We start from the raw sequence: 13,019 nt of genomic DNA, 5'->3' as shown, positions 1-13,019 counted from the left end.
GTAGCACCTTAACAGCATCATCTTTCAAGATTTTAAATAGTTCAACTGGAATGCCATCACCTCCACTGGCCTTGTTGTTAGCCAGGCTTTCTAAGGCCCACTTGACTTCGCTCTCCAGGATGTCTGGCTCAAGGTCAGCAACTACATTGTCTGGGTTGTCCGGGATATCCACATCTTTCTGATATAATTCCTCTGTGTATTCTTGCCACCTCTTCTTGACGTCTTCTGCTTCTGTTAGGTCCCTCCCATTTTTGTCTTTTATCATGTTCATCTTTGCGCAAAATGTTCCTCTAATATCTCCAATTTTCCTGAACAGATCTCTGGTCTTTCCTTTTCTGTTATCTTCCTCTATTTCTTTGCATTGTTCATTTAAGAAGGCCCTCTTGTCTCTCCTTGCTATTCTTTGGAAGTCTGAATTCAAGTTTCTGTAACTTTCCCTATCTCCCTTGCATTTTGCTTCCCTTCTCCTCTCTGCTATTTCTAAGGCCTCGTTGGATAGCCACTTTGCTTTCTTGCATTTCCTTTTCTTTGGGATGGTTTTCGTTGCTGCCTCCTGGACAATGTTACGAGCCTCTATCCAAAGTTCTTCAGGCACTCTGTCCACCAAATCTAGTTCCTTAAATCTGTTCTTTACTTCCACTGTGTATTCATAAGGGATTTGGTTTAGATTATACCTGAGTGGCCCAGTGGTTTTTCCTAATCTCTTCAGTCTAAGCTTGAATTTTGCTATGAGAAGCTGATGATCAGAACCGCAGTCAGCTCCAGGTCTTGTTTTTGCTGACTGTATAGAGCTTCTCCATCTTTGGCTGCAGAGAATATAATCAATCTGATTTCGATATTGCCCATCTGGTGATTTCCATGTATAGAGTCGCCTCTTGTGTTGTTGGAAAAGAGTGTTTGTGATGACCTTGGGAAACTGGGACAGGGAGGTGGCTTCCTCTTAAATTTCAGGGACATTGATTGGTTCAAAATTGGGAAAGGAGTACGACAAGGCTGTATATTGTCCCCCAGCTTATTTAACTTATATGCAGAATACATCATGCTAAAGTCTGGACTGGAGGAATCCCAAGCTGGAATCATGATTGCTGGAAGAAATATCAACAACCTTGGATATGCAAATGATACCACTCTGATGGCAGAAACTGAGGAGGAATTAAAGAACCTGTAATGAGGGTGAAAGAGGAGAGTGCAAAAAAATGGTCTGAAGCTCAACATCAAAAAAATTAAGATCATGGCCACTGGTCCCATCACCTCCTGGCAAATAGATGGGGAAGATATGGAGGCAGTGACAGATTTTACCTTCTTGGGCTCCATGATCACTGCAGATGGTGACAGCAGCCACAAAATTAAAAGAAACCTGCTTCTTGCGAGGAAAGTGATGAGAAACCTCGACAGCATCTTAAAAAGCAGAGACATCACCTTGCCAACAAAGGTCCGCATAGTCAAAGCTATGGTTTTTTCCAGTAGTGATATATGGAAGTGAGAGCTAGACCATAAAGAAAGCTGACCACCAAAGATGTTTTTGAATTGTGGTGCTGGAGGAGGCTCTTGAGAGTCTCCTGGACTGCAAGGAGAACAAACCTATCTATTCTGAAGAAAATCAACCCTGAGTTCTCACTGGAAGGACAGGTCTTGAAGCTGAGACTCCAATACTTTGGGCATCTCATGAGAAGAGAAGACTCCCTGGAAAAGCCCCTGATGTTGGGAAAGTGTGAGGGCAAGAGGAGAAGGGGATGACATAGGACAAGATGGTTGGACAGTGTCATCGAAGTTACCAACATTAATTTGACTCAACTCCGGGAGGCAGTAGAAGAGAGGAGGACCTGGCGTGCTCTGACTAAACAACAACATGACCTTTCCAGCACTCTGAGTACAATGCACTGGTTCTGTAACCCTGTACTCACACAAAAGCCTCTAATCTAGAAATCTGAGGGTTTGAAAAAGTGTAAATGCCAAGGGCTAAATCCAGTTGTTAGTCCCAACTGAAGTTCTCCACTGAATCAATGACACAAGTTCTTCTCCTTCATTGGATCTACTCAATTTAGGACAAAAAAAATTGTACCGTATTTTTCGCACCATAAGACGCACTTTCCCCCCACAAAACAGGGGGGTGGAAAGTTTGTACGTCTTATGGAGCGAAGAAAACAGATTATATTTTCCTGTTTTCTTCTCCTAAAAAATGGTGCGTCTTATGGAAAGGTGCGTCTTATGGAGTGAAAAATACGGTATTTGCCAAATAAATTCTTAACATAATACATGGCAGTGTTTTGCTTCATTTTTCTACAGACTGCCTTTCAAAATGCTGTCATATAGGCAGCAACTAAGGAATAACTTTTGTTACTGTTTTCAAACATGAAATTTCCATGCAGTTATCTTCAGGCAGCTCTTTCATGCCCAGCGTTCTGGTAGAGCCCATTGTTTGTACCTAATTTTGAGTGATTCATAGTCAGAACAGGGGAAAGTTCCCTCAGAGTTTCCTCATAGCACGGTGTCACTGTTCTCCAGTCACAAGCCACCTATGGTCTGGCCTAAACTTCATCTACTTTTTTTTCTCAATTGCAGCAAATCAGCAGCAGGTGCAACCATTTTATTTTTCCATGCTTTGCTCTTGGTAGAATCATATGAAGACCATTACTCAGAGTGATCATGGTGTTAATTGCCATTGCTGCTAGATTGGATCCCACTAGAATTCATTATGATGGTGATGGTGATGGTGATGGTGATGGTGATGGTTGTTGTTGTTGTTGTTGTTGTTGTTGTTGTTGTTATTATTATTATTATTATTAATATATGTGCCAGCAAGTCAATTCCAGTTAGAGAGTATTTAGAAGTGGTTTACCATTCCCTTCTTTTAGGGATCTCCTGGGACTATGCAACTTGCCCAAGGCCACACAGGCTGGATCTACTCACATTCGAGACAGTGGGGAATTGAACTCTCAACCAGATGCCTAAACCACTGAGATAGCCAACCAGCATTTTGTTAAGGGCCTCCTGAAACCCAAGCAATCCCTGGCAATCTTGGGTCAGTATCAACAGCAAGACCAAGGGCGGAGATTGATTCCTCTGTATTTTCAAATATGTTTGTTGATTGTACCTTTCAACAGACCCATTGTATCCAGAAGAACATTGTCTTTCTTCATCTGCAGCATTGCTAGGATAAGGGAGAGGGGAGCTTTTGGATTGTGAGTCTTCCCCATCTTTCCTAATTTGAACCAATGACTGAAAAACAAAGATCAACAAATCAGAAAGAATGATCTACTAAGAACTCTTCTCACTTTGATACTTCTCTTGTCCTTTTACTTAAAAGATGAAGGTTCCTCAGGTCAGAAAAGGGAACATAGTTTTGGAAAGAAGAATCTTGCCTTTAGACTTTATGACAGTTTGATTTATCTATTTTATTGGAACAGCAGCAGGAATTGTTCTTTCTGTTTTTACCATCTGAACAATAAAGCCAATTTTGAGAGGAAAAATCTTGGATCATATTAGCAGTTCCTTTCTGATCTTGAAGTGTCCTTGAAAATATTGGCCTAATTACAAAATTATTCTATGAATACTTCCAGTCTGTTGCTTTGGTTATCATGATCTTTCATGCACCTCTGAGGAGACTCTGTAGTAGTTGCCAGTCATTACAGTAGAGTTCTTGGTCATTTTCTTAGTTTATATTATAAAAGCAGAATGTGCTATATCTGTTGTTGTAATATCTTGGACCAATGGGCTGAGCAGCAGGTGTTCTTGCCATCAAAATTTCATGGTGGTACTCTATAACAAGCCATGTATATATTGTAATATAATAACAGTTGGTTAACTATTCATAGACCCTGGAAAAGACCCTGATGTTAGGAAAATGTGAAGGCAAGAGGAAAAGGGGACGACAGAGGATGAGATGGTTGGACAGTGTCACCGAAGCTACCAACATGAATTTGACCCAACTCCAGGATGCAGTGGAAGACAGGAGGGCCTGGCGTGCTCTGGTCCATGGGGTCACGAAGAGTCGGACACAACTAAACAACTAAACAACAACTGACTTATACTTCAGTTATAGAGATTCATATTTGAAAAAAAAGCTCCATCTTTTAGATGGACAATATTTTTTAAAAACCATTATTGCTCTACTGAAAGCTTTTCCTTTCCCTCTCTTCATGCAGCATGCCTCAGAACATTAGAACCGTAGTTTGAACTTGGCTGGTTTTCCTAAACTGTCAATTAAACTATCAACGTATTAGCTTGTTTCTGAATACTGTACAAACCAGTCATTAACATCATATAACCTCCTTCTTCTGGCTGCAATTGGTGGAAGAGGGAGAATGGGAAAGCTAATGTCTGATACTCCAGGAAGCTTGTTTGCATAGCACTAAATTGTGGTTTAGTATTATGTCCAAACCAGTCTAAAGTATTAGGCATGCTTGAACCAAATTCATGTGCTATAGAACCAATTATTATCAACATGCTTCCTGCATGTGAGCAGGTACAATTCTAAAGAGAAGAGATTCTTGTGCATATTAGACTTTATATTGAAACAAGAACCTTGGAAAATTTGGAGTCTTCTCTACATGGTGAGTCTATGCTTGAGAAGTAATCTTTCCTTGTCAGACTTAGCACTAAAGGCATAAAGAAAACAACAATGGTGTGGTGCTAGATACTCTCTTTTAAATGTGTTGGCAAGGCTGGATTCTATGACACAGTGGTTCCCAACTTTTGGTAAACCTAGGTGTTCTAGGACTGCAATTCCCAGAAGCCTTCACCAGCAGCTGTATTGGCTGGGGTTTCTGTGAGTTACTGTTCAAGAACACCAGGGTTATCCAAGGCTGGGAACCACTGCTATAATGCATGAGCTGGGCTCAACAATTTCAATGAAGACTAATATATTCTATGCTGAATTTTGACCTCAGTATAAAATAAGGTGGAAATCTTGGAAAGGAGCCAAAGTTGGCAAATTATAGACAAAGTTATTGCTTGAACATCTATGAAAATGTATGACTGGTGTGGCAGGTAGGCAATGATGATTTAAGGAAAATACTTTTCAGCAGATGGTGTCATTTAATGAATAAGTGAATTGTCATAAAGCTAGTAATGAAGCTTGACATTCTCTCACAAGGTTAAACAGTGCTACATTGCTGATTAGCTGCTTCTCTGCAGGTAAATTTCCCCTGCCCCAATCCTTTTTTTTTCTTTTTTTCCCCTGAATATTGGAAGCTATTCTAGCAGTGATAGTTCAGAGACTGAGCAGTGTTCTGGAAAACATTTTGGAATGTCTTTAAAAATGTTTACACAAGTTTTTAAGGACTGCAGTTCTTCAATGTTATTTGTCCAGTTTTGGAAGTGAAAGATTCAAGCTTCTGCACTGGACCCTATTGCTTTGCTTCCAAGGGAGTCTCAAAGGAGAACCTGGCTAGTGCCTTATGGGTGCTGATCACAGTGTAGAGCCAAGATTGTGGGCCATGAGGTTTTAGAACTACAGACTAATTTGGGTAAATCCTGTTACGTCACAATCCAGTGGGGGAGATTTTCTGATAAAGGCTGAATCCCTCACCAGTGTATGAGATGCACAATTTACTGTATCTAAACTCCAGATCTCACAGTATATACAGTAGAAGGTCCTCAAGTCCCTTAGCCAGGGCTTGAGCATTGGTGATAGGCAGCTCATGGTCTGAAATGTGGCTCACTCACAAATTAGCTGCTCCCCCAGCATAGGCTTTGGCAGATCCTTTAAAAAGTCTCCAGAGAAGGAGAGTCCACCACCTTTCACGGCAGTCAATCCCATTGAAGATGAAGCCCTTTTGGTGGACGGAGGAGGCACCTCACTGAGTCTCGCTGGTGTACATGTTCTCCTAGGTTTGGTTGTATTGATGATTTCTATAAGAATCTTAGTGTTCAAAAACATTGTATTACAATTATCAGATTAATAAAAACCTCACAGTGAAGATTTTCTGGTTGTGCAGGAGAGCTAGAAATACTAGAAGTAAATGACTGGGTCCTTCCCAGTTACTGAAGTAAAAGCTTTAAGCTAAAATACATGGGTGTTTGGTCTCACTTTTTTGCATTTGGTCCCACTCTTCACTGGAAGGTGTCCCCCAAATTCTCAGCAGCTGGATTTGGTTGCTCTAGCTGAGACAGTTCCCCAGACTTTGATGTAAGTAATATGAAGGACTGCAAACCCTGGTAGAGCCTTCTAACAATTCCTTATCACTTATAAGAATTCAGTGGTGGGGTGGAATATTGGTGTTTTGATATTTATTTGATAAATTTCTATCCAGACTTTCCTCCATTCAGTTCACGGTGGTAGGACCACCCTGAGGTATGTCCAGCTGGGAGAGTGACTAGCTAAAGCTCACCTGAGTTTCGCATCTTGCTAAGGACTGGAAACTGGGTCACCAAGTCCCCCAGCCTGACACTTCTACAATGACACTATGCTGGCTCTCTAATATATCACATTGTCTTGAACAACAAAGCAGGAGAAGGTGATGGTGAACATCTAACCTCTGTGTAGGACTGTGAATAGTTATAGAGAAGACTTCAGAGAAAGTGTTTGTAGCTCTGTCACATGGAATATAGAACAACTGTGGTTTTTGCAATTCAAGAGAATAGGAATGGAAATACAGTACTGTATTCTCACAATACTTTATTAGGTTTGTTAAAAGGTGACTTGTACAATCCTGATGCAGCCTAAATTTTATTCATAAAAAGGTTGAGAATGGCTAGCAGGCTTACTCCTAAGGAAGCAAGTACATGATTGCCAATGTAGTCTTATACTTTATAGTTATTTGTTTATGCTGATAACATTTCTTTTCAACTTTACAACAGCCAGATACGATTATATACAGGTGGTATCTTTTAAAGATATATATTTAGATATGGTTGTATCTCATTGATTGGACATGGAAATAATTTGGTTAAATGTGGTATAGCATTCCATTTTTTTGATTAATAAATCCAGCAATATTTCCACATTTCAAGACATGTGAAGAAGGAATTCTAAAAGTTCAAAAATCCTATTACCAGAGAACAAAAGTAGTGCTACAAAAAAGAATCTCTGAAATCTTAATTACTTCTGAATTTATTGTTTCAAGAACAAAGAGGACCATATTCACAATAAATAGCCTTTTGGCTTTAAATGACTGGAATTCAGGTATATAACAGAGCAGTGTAGTATAGCAGAAGGCAGGAGGGAAAATCCATTTTAAAAAAGAGGGCAAAGAAGAAGGCAATGCAGAGAGAGAGAGAGAGATAATGTCTTCTCAACATTAAAAAGACGTCTAAAAATATATAATTAAGAAAATCTTAATTAGGAATAATTAAGAAATATTCAATTATTGATTGGTTAGCATTGGAGACAAATTAATGGTCCTCTGTGCGCCGGCGGCGGCCTTCTGTCTTTCTTTCTCGCCTGAAGCGGAGCGCGTCACCTTCAGTTCCTTCACACCTCCTGACCTTTCCCTGGCCAGTCTTGCAAACATGGCAACCAGTTTCCTCATGCACGAGAAGATCTGGTTTGACAAGTTCAAATATGATGATGCTGAGAAGAGATACTATGAGCAGAAGAACGGTCCCCTCTGCAGCCCTTCCGGCCAGCAGGAGAACAGAGCCAGCATGACTCTACATGACATTGCCAGAGCCAGGGAGAATATCCAGAAGTCACTGGCTGGACTCAAGACAGTTTTACAAAACCCTCCCAAAGCCGCTCCAGTTCAACACAAGAAGTGGTCGGGTCGTGCGACTAGTGCCAGCAGCACATCTTCTGCAGGACCTGCCGGGGACCAAAGTGAGCTGGTCACCAGGATTGCCAGCCTAGAGGCAGAGAATCAAAATCTTCGTAGTGTGGTTGCAGACCTCCAGCTTGCCATTTCCAGACTGGAATGTCGGCAGAGTGTGGTGGAAAAAAACATCTACTTCACATCACCCTTCCCCACCTCCACCAACACAGCACGTCACCCCCATGAAGAAGGTGGAGCCCTTGGCAGTTTCATCCAGGAAGGTTGAACTGCCTTCGGTGTCACCCGCACGGAAAGCAGAAGCTCCTGCTGTTGAAGATGACGAAGATGATGACATTAACCTCTTTGGTAGCGATGAGGAGGAAGACCAAGAAGCGGCCCGAATCTGGGAAGAGCAATTAAAGTAGTACATGGAGAAGAAGTCCAAGAAGCCTGGCTTGATTGCCAAATCCTCTATCCTTTTGGATGTTAAGCCTTGGGATGATGAAACAGATATGGCCAAGATGGCAGAATATGTCCGATCCGTTCAGATGGATGGTCTGGTCTGGGGAGCCTCCAAACTGGTCCCAGTGGGTTATGGCATCAAGAAATTGCAGATCCAGTGTGTGGTGGAGGATGACAAGGTTGGGACAGGCATACTAGAAGAAGACATCACCAGATTCGAAGATTATGTGCAGAGTGTCGACATAGCTGCATTCAATAAGATCTGACAGCAAACGTTTACCCTTTCTAGAGACAAATTAATATATAATTTGTGATAAGGAAGAAAGGAAGGTTACAAGATGCCAAAGGAAAAGTTACTAAAGGCAAGCTTTATTGGCGGCATCAGATGTCATTTTTCATTTGGTGTTAGTAGCTAAATTATTGTACTACTTTATATTTCCTTTTCCTCAGTTCCATTCACTGACTGTCTTTTAAACTTATGAATACCGATTGACATATGAAAGCTCTCCTGTAGTGGGGCTCCAGTGTGGGGCTGAATAGCAGCTCCAGCTCAGTCCCATGGTCACCCTGTGTAACGGTACCCAAAGTATGATGTCATTCCTGCATGTCAATCAGGGGATGGAGCAGGAGGGGCAGAGCCAGAATGACAGTTGGAACAGCTGGGAGAGACAGTTAGAAGTTGGAATCAGAGAGAGAGAGGTTCAGAGAGAGTTAGGGACCAGAAGTTATTGAAACAGTGCTAGGGCATAGGAGTAACAAAAAGGGTTAAGAAAAGAAATTGAAAGAATAAAACATATTGGACAAGCGGGAATGATCTCTTCAGTTTATCAAAAGAAATATTGACATGATCTGATATACGTTAACACCTGATTTAACACACATGAATATATAACACAGTTACATTTGATTATACTTATGATTCTGTTCAATAATAAAAGAATGTTTATTTAAAGCCCTTGTCTCCTGAAATTGTATGACCCTTTGGGGTTACAGCTCCTGAGTGTGTGGGATTTGATTTGGTATTGGTATAATACCTGGTGGCAGCGAAAAAGGCGTATTTACCTTTGTGGAGCCCAGAGGTATAAAGGGCACAACGGGGGATCGCCACACCCCGGAATCATATTTTTTAAAAAAGCCAGCTGAAATCCTGTTGCTTAATGTAGTAAGCCACAGTAGAATAAGCACATTGAATCACTGGGGAACTGGTGTGTCAACTCCTCCCTAAGTTCCATTAATTCAGATGGGCTCACTCTAACTGCAGCTTCCTTTAGTATAGTAAGTCACAGAGTAGGACTTTTTGAATCAATAGATTTTATAGAGAAGGTGACTCACTAAATCCTCATTTATTCTGGTGCTATTTACTCTGTTAAACAACAGGAGTTTGGCCATTGTGATATTTATCGATTTTTGCACATTTGTCCAAAGATCACTCACATGCCTGATAGTATGTATATAGAATGAGTCCTGTTTATGTTTGCTTAAAGTCAAGCATCTGGATGAGTGAAGTGAGATTTGTTGTTAATTTCCAAACTTTCAGGACCATTACATTGTCTCTTTCACTGTGATAAACAGACATTGTCCAGAATCAAATGACCATGAAATCCAGACAAGGTCCAAGACCTTTACTGGATTACTAGAAGTTAAAAATAAAATGAGACTTCAAGTTCTCCAGGACTCTTCATCCGGCAAGATGGTATAAAATACATGGTTAAGGCGAACCATTCATGGTTAAGGCGAACCCAGTTCAAGAATTGGGCCAGATATAAGGCCCTTGGCTCATGAAGCTGTCAACAAAACAAAATGGAGTTGAATCCAGGATCCTGTAGACTTGCCTGTTCTTGAAAAGTACTTGAAGAGTAGCTGCACACACAGCAAGATACTTTTAGAATGCTTTCTGATAAGTAAGGCATGAATTCCACTTCTTGGGAGTATTACACAATTTATGAAGCCAAAAACCCAAATATTTTAGACAGTTCAGAAGTGTAAAGAATTGTGCCGAGAACTGGAAATGTGGTCAAAATGGTCTATGGTGTAGGAGAAAATTGTATACTAACAATTTATTTTCAGCTGTAGAAGTGAAAAGAATCGATGCATTAAAATGTATGAGAGCAAAATTTCATTGCATAACTCATGGACATTCATCCTATTTTAAAAATCACCAGGCAGTCCTAAATTCCCAAACTGAAATGGAATGGAAGTTAGTCTTTTAATTATGAAATACCCGCATGCTTTGTGAAAAAAAAAGGTAATTCCCCATTATCCTCTCTTATCCCCTATCCAATTCCCTCTGAAGACTCCCCCTCCTGCAACAACATGGAATGAGTTCAGAAATTCCTTCCAAGCACCTCATCAAGAAATCTGAGTGTCTAAATCGGAGCTATTAGTATCTTCTCCCAACCATTTCCAACATGAAGTCCTTCCTCACTGAAAGGGAGGAAAACATACCTTCCACAAATTTCTTTTAAAAGATCTAAGCCAATGCCTACTGATATTATGAGGTCATTTAGTAATGGCCTTAGAGAATAATTAAAAATCTTATATACAAGCAAATGTATCAATGGCAATGACATAATTTACTTATAAATTTCATGTTGCAGGTTGCATTCCTATGGAGTCTGATAGCAAAATATTTGTCCTGAATTCAGGTGCCTAAATTTTGCGATCTATCTAATACTGCACTTTTTTGCAACATTTGCATGTCACAAACTAGGCATTGTCTTTACAGAATTTACTGAAATCTTATAGATACTTAGAAAGTTGTAATCATATTATTCACTTTATGGGTGCCGCTAAGACCTCCTACATATTACTCTATTAAAATGATTAAACTAAAATTTATTTAACAAACTACACTGCAAAAATATATAATACAAAAAGCAAAGATATATTATACAACACACATTTGATTAACAAAAACAGCAATACTCATTTATAACATTCTCCGTTAGCTACATAAAAATAAAAATAAAACAGATTATATTCCTGGCACAGAAGGTGATTGTCGTCCCTGGGGTGGGGGGAGAAATATTTTCATAACAATTCACATGACTTTTTTTCAGAATCTAAGCTGGTCTTGTGATGGTTTCATGAAAACAGATTTGCTTTTAATAAATTACTGATTACTGTAAAAAACAGTAATCAGATTTCCACAAGTTGGTCTTTCTTTTTATTCCTTTTGCTACTCTCATTTTGCATACCAGTCTTTCATCGAGTGCAACTGAACATATCCATCCAAGAATCTCTCAGCAAACCATCTAAATTACTCATCTGTATTAATCATTTTAAAGACAATCTGTCTATCAATTTTTCCATCCAGTAGAAATTAAAGTGCTATTGCTGTTTCATCATTGTTTAACTCCATCGCAGAATCATAACATATTTTCTAGCCATTTGTTTACTTGATTCAAATGTATCTGGTATAGGGATGTCTCATAGCTCCATATTTTCAATTATCACAAATGAGTAATTATATTTTAAACACTATTAATCAACAAACTTTTCAGAACCCTTAATTGTTAAGAGTAATAGTAAGATCTTGTCAGCTTAATGCTTTAGATGGCCTGTCCCCTGAAATAGTAGTAAGTTGCTACCAGAGACCAGCTGATGAAAATATATCACCAGCCTTATAGCAGTTTCATTGGCTGTCAATATAATTCCAAGAGGAATAGAAAGTGCTGGTGATTAACCTTAAAACTCTTCTTGGCTTGAGAGCCAATTCCTTCATGCCTTTAGCTATGAAAGAATCAGGAGAAAAAGTGCTCCCAGAGGCATTTTCAAGTACCAGCTGAGCTCTGATTTTAAGACTTAAGGTCTGTCTAGATGGGTATATAGCTCACTAATTGGTTTGCATTTGGTGTGGTTTGGTTCATGTCAAGTTATAGCTAGACATGGGGATGATTACAAAAACAAATTTTGATATTTGTTAATTGTAGCTGATTCATCAGATATCCATCCCTACCTATTTGTGAGAACTGGAGACCCCCATGAATACAAAGGGAAGAATATACACCCTTTATATTCATCCATTCATCTCTCCATATGGATCTGCTGATCCATGCGGACATAAGCTTGACTGAAGGGAATCTCTCCCCCCCCCCCCCAACATGCACACATACACTGTTTGCAATGGAATGGAAGCTAGGCTGCCGGAATAGAAACTGCCATTCCAGCAGCCTAGCTTCTGTTCCAGTGGAGGCAGCAGCAGCAGCAGAGCAGGAGGCAGCAGGATAAGGTAGGAATTGGGAAGTGAGAGGGCAGTGGGAAGGGTGTGGTGCATGCTGGGGCGGGGCAATTTAAAAGAACTCAATGAACCAACAAATCAATTTGTGGTTTATCGGGTCACCAGGGGAAAATTCATGGTTCATGGGCCAAGACAAATTGACATTTTGATGGTTTGTTCCCATCTCTGGTTATAGCAGGCCGAAATCGCCACCCCTCCCTGTAGACCTCCGGGAGCTTACCTGGCCTTCCTCCGCAGCTTTTTCCTAACTGTTGGGGCAAAAGAGTTACCAAGAAGCAGCCTCTTTCACCACCTACATTTAGAATTTAAATTGCACCATTTTTTTACCATATTCACTCTATAAGATGCACACACTCCCCCCACACTTTTTTTGGAGGAAAAAGTGCATCATAGAGTGAAAAATATGGTACCTGTTTTGTTTTCATTTTCTCACTTTATTTTTTAAAAAAATATTTCCCTATTGATGCAGCACTTTTCTAAATAAACAAGTTACATTGATGATTTCCTTTTTTCTTTGTTTCTTTGTTTGATTTGTATACCACTGCATTAATGTGAAGCACTACTCTGGGTGGTTTACAGAAAGATAATGAAACGTAACAATAATCTGTGTACTATGCTGAGTAGAC

General features: G+C 39.9%; 1 pseudogene across 1 annotated transcript; it reads left to right on the top strand.

Annotated features, from left to right (window-relative positions):
• Window positions 1-2,923: 2,923 nt before the first annotated feature.
• LOC110080608 (elongation factor 1-delta pseudogene) lies at window positions 2,924-12,932 on the top strand (annotated as a pseudogene). Its single transcript, XR_013545284.1, has one exon. The product of XR_013545284.1 is annotated as an elongation factor 1-delta pseudogene (transcript).
• Window positions 12,933-13,019: the final 87 nt, after the last annotated feature.

Source organism: Pogona vitticeps, chromosome 4, assembly GCF_051106095.1.
Source record: "Pogona vitticeps strain Pit_001003342236 chromosome 4, PviZW2.1, whole genome shotgun sequence".
In the NCBI taxonomy this organism is placed as follows: domain Eukaryota; kingdom Metazoa; phylum Chordata; class Lepidosauria; order Squamata; family Agamidae; genus Pogona; species Pogona vitticeps.
Note: the sequence above shows the minus strand (reverse complement) of the source record. Positions and strands in the feature narration are given on the sequence as shown.